Source organism: Sapajus apella, unplaced genomic scaffold, assembly GCF_009761245.1.
Source record: "Sapajus apella isolate SASKATOON/1434 unplaced genomic scaffold, GSC_monkey_1.0 scaffold11, whole genome shotgun sequence".
In the NCBI taxonomy this organism is placed as follows: Eukaryota; Metazoa; Chordata; class Mammalia; order Primates; family Cebidae; genus Sapajus; species Sapajus apella.
In genome coordinates, this window is record NW_022436951.1 from 13,722,690 (window position 1) to 13,727,237 (window position 4,548).

Here is a 4,548-nt window from a genome sequence, read left to right on the forward strand (position 1 = left end):
TAGGGTGAACCAGAAGTAAATATATTTCCTTTCAAAATCTCAAGCATTGTGTTTAGATTAAAATGATGATCTATTGTTAGTGACACAAAGTAATGAAATAATAAAATAATTCTCTTAGAAGAGATAAAAAGAGCCTATATATCCAATATTGTTTTTCTCAAAATAGATTTAAATCATAATGTCCAGCATCCATCCAAAATAATGAGGACCATTAGACGACATGCCAACATAAATAGAAAACAAACGAAACAATAAACAGTAGGGGAATTCAATAGGAAAATTATTATATTTGTCAGACACATGCTATAAAACAATCATGCTTTTATTTAGAGTGAGATAGAAGCCAAACTATAAAATTTTGGCAGAAAACTGGAAACTATACAAATTGAAAAAGGCTTTAAAAAAATTAGAAAGAAAATATGCATCATTGGGATATTACTTAGAATTTAAGGAAAATTAAAAGAACCCACATTGTAAATTTGTGTGTCATCTTTGTGCAGCAGGTAAGTTAATCCTCACTGTACGTTGAAAATTTTACTATATGTGCTGTCAAAGCAAGCACAAGAGAACAATCTAAACAATAGAGAGAAAAATCAAAAAACGAACAGATTAATTTCAAAGGAACAAATCACCAAAAGCTGATTTTTCAACAGCAACAATGGAAGCTGAAGAAGAGTTAAATATCTTCCGTTTGTTGATGTAACATAATAACCAATTAAAAATTTTAAATTCACTAAATTTATTTACCACTAACATGAAATAAAGACATTTTCTGACTAGTGAAATAGAGTTGGTGTCATTGCACTTACACAGTGCTGGGATTTTCTTTGAGGAAAGTTTTTAATAAAAATTTTAATTTATGTTACATATAGGGTAATTTTTAAATTATTTTTTCTTGTATCTATTTTGGTAAATTGTAATTTTCAACTAATTTGTAAATTTCATCTGAATTTTCAAATTTATTGGCAAAAAATTGTATCACTCAATGCTTTTTCATTAACTGTAAAGTCTATGTGGATATCTCCTATTTTGTTCAGGATATTGATAATTAGCTTTCTCTTTTGTTTCTACATCAATCTTGAGAGATTTTGTCATATAATTTTACAGTTGCCAAATTTTGCTTTACTGATATTCTCTATAGAATATTTGTTTTCTATTTCAATGTTTCTCATTTAATTTTTTTTTCTGCTTTCTACTTTTGTTTAAACTTATTTATGGCTTTTAAAGTTATAAGCTAACTATTTATATTCAAACTTCACTTTCTTCTAACATAGGCAGTTGAAGTCACAAGTTTCTATCACCTATTTCTTTACTTAAAGATATTATTAGGTACATAAAATTGTATTATATCTTCTTGAAGTGAGCATTTTATAATTATAAAATCTCTTTTTAATTTTTGTTACATTTATTTTCTAAAGAACTGCTTTGTCTTTTTGTAATAAAGCCATGCCACTTGGTTTGTATATGTTCGCTTTGAACTTACAACATTGCCTTGTTTAATATTTATTCTTCATCCAGTATAAAGTTGCATTTATTTTTAATTCAGTCTCATGACCTACTGTGTTTTGGTTAAAGTAGTACTAAATCTATTTATGCTTAATTCAATTATTTATATAATTTTGTTTAGGTCTGCTATTTTATTACTTGTTTTTCTCTATGTTGTTTTCTTCCTCTGTGATTGATGCTGTTGTTTTTAGGTGTTGTTTTGTTTCTCCTTCTTCTCGTTTTTTACTTCTCTTTCTGCATTAATCAGGTTGTAGTTATTCAATTTTCTTCTTTACTAATGCTTGCCATAATTTTTAGTATCACCATATCTAGCAAATACCCCGTAAATTACCAAAAATATCTATCTAATTTATTTATCTTCAATTTATTCTCTTATCATATTAAAAAACATGACAAACTATTTCCATTTATTTCTCAGTATTGCTATTTTTGCCATTTTACTTCTAAACATATTATAAATCCCACATGATATTGCTTTTTTTTTTTTTTTTTTGAGATGAACTCTCACGTCTAGCTCTGTCACCCAGGCTGGAGAGCAGTATCACAATCTGGGCTCACTGCAACCTCTGCCTCCCACTTATCATTGTGAAGACATCATTCTATTATTTGGCATATTCCATAGTTTCTGTTAAAGTTAGTCGTTCTTGCTGTTTTCTCTAGCTGCTCTTAAGGATTTTCTCATTATGTTTGATTTTTGTTAGTATTATAATATTTATTTTGTGTGTAATTGTGGTTGATGTGTTTTCACTCTGTGTCCCCACCCAAATCTCATCTGGAATTGCAATCCCCATGCATGGAGGAGGAAAGTGTTTGGATTATGGGGGCAATTTCCCCTATATAGTTCTCCTAATAGTGAGTGAATTCTCAGGAGATCTGATGGTTTTAGAAATGATAGTTTTTCCTGTGCACTCACAGACTCTCTTTCTTGCCTGGGACTTGTAAGACATGCCCGCTTCCTCTTCCCCCATTATTGTAAGTTTCCTGAGGTCTCCCCAGCCATGTGGAATTGTGAGTCAATTAAATCTCTTTCCTTATAAATTACCCATTCTTGGGAAGATCTTTAAAACACTGTGAGAACAAATACAGTGATTTTATTTATTTGTGAGATATGCTGTGTCTCTTGAATCTGTTGCTTTTTAAAAACCAAATATGGAACTCTCTTGACCATTATTTCTCTAAATAATGCTCTGTCTCCTTATCTTTGCTTCTCCTCTGGAAATCCAATTACAAGTAGATTAGATTTACTTCTTTTCTTTCTTTCTTTTTTACTGTTGCATAGTTTTCAATTTTTAGTTCTGTATTTTCCATTCTTTTTAAATTTATTTTGCATATTATTGGACTCAGCAGTTTCTTTTAGCATTTCTCTATTTCAATTTACTATTTTTATTTTCTTTACCAAGTTTGTTGTTTTTTCCAAACATAATGTAATTTTTAATGAATATTAAAATTAACAATGATTATAGTTTGCATACAATAAACATATATTTCTACATTGCTATTAAAAATATATTTCTAAGCCAATGAGGATAAAATGACTCTAATTTCAGAATTAGATATATAAACTGTTTAAGCACTTGTGGTAAACACATGTAAGACACCCCAAGGACTACCAGAAATACTTGGAATTAGTTTTTGGGGGCTTGAGGTCTTGCATTACACAGGTATGGGCAGGAGCTGTTGTAACATCAATTATTATAATTAGGTGACTACCTATAGGTAGGTAAGACCAAGAAAAACTCAAGTTCTAGACATAAAAGATGTGACAATGGAGAGGCCTAGGAGTGAAAAGGTATAAATCAGCTCCAAAAGAACTCAGTGAAAAAACAAAATGAAACAAACAAAAACAAATTGTGACCTCTTATTGAAGATTATGGTGAATTCTTGTTCTTTCTTTTGGTTAAATTGGCTGCCTGAGGGAGAATTATATGCTAAAGTTTCTTTTTTTTTTTTTTTTTTTTTTTTTTTCATTTTTTAAAAAAATTCACTTTAAATTCTGGGATACATATACAGAATGTGTAGGTTTGTTACATAGGTATACATGTGCCATGATGGTTTGCCATACCTATCAACCCATCATCTTTTTGATACAACTACGTAATGCATGTAGGTTTTAAGGCCTGCATGCATTAAATATTTGTCCTAATTCTCTCCCTCCCCTTGTCTCCTACTCCCCAGCAGGCCCTCATGTGTGATGTTCCCTTCTTTGTGTCTATGAGTTCTCACTGTTCAACTCCCACTTGTGAGTGAGAACATGCAGTGTTTTGTTTTCTCTTCCTGTGTTAGTTTGCTGAGAATAATGTCTTCCAGTTTCATCCATGTCCCTGCAATGGTTGTGAATTCATCCTTTTTTATGGCTACATGGTATTCCAGGGTATATATGTGCCACATTTTCTTTCTCTTTTTTTTTTTGCAGTTTTACTTTGAGTCTGGGATACATGTGCAGATCTTGCAGGATTGTTACATACATATACACATGCCATGGTGGTTTGCTGCCTCCATCACGCCGTCACCTACATTAAGTATTTCTCCTAATGTTATCCTTCCTCAATCTCCCCACCTCCTTCTACCTCTCCCTAACTCCCCACCCCTCAACAGACCTCAGTGTGTGATGTTCCCCTCCCTGTGTCCATGTGTTCTCATTTTTCAATATCCACTTATGAGTGAGAACATGCGGTGTTTGGTTTTCTGTTTTTGTGCTGGTATGCTGAGAATGATAGTGTCCAGATTCATCCATGTCCCTGCAAATGGCATGAACTCATCATTTTTTGTGGCTACATAGTATTCCATGATGTATATGTACCATATTTTCTTTATCCAGTCTATCATTGATGGGCATTTGGGTTGGTTCCAAGTCTTTGCTATTGTAAACAGTGCTGCAATGAACATACGTGTGCATGTGTCTTTATAATAGATTGATTTATAATCCTTTGGGTATATAGCCAGTAATGGGATTGCTGGGTCAAATGGAATTTCTACTTCTAGATCCTTGAGGAATCTCCACACTGTCTTCCACAATCACTAAACTAATTTACACTCCCAGCA

General features: G+C 32.0%; 1 non-coding gene across 1 annotated transcript; it reads right to left on the reverse strand.

Annotated features, from left to right (window-relative positions):
- Positions 1–455: 455 nt before the first annotated feature.
- LOC116552485 lies at positions 456–562 on the reverse strand. Its single transcript, XR_004269413.1, has one exon. It is a non-coding gene; the product is annotated as a U6 spliceosomal RNA (small nuclear RNA).
- Between the last annotated feature and the right edge of the window lie 3,986 nt (positions 563–4,548).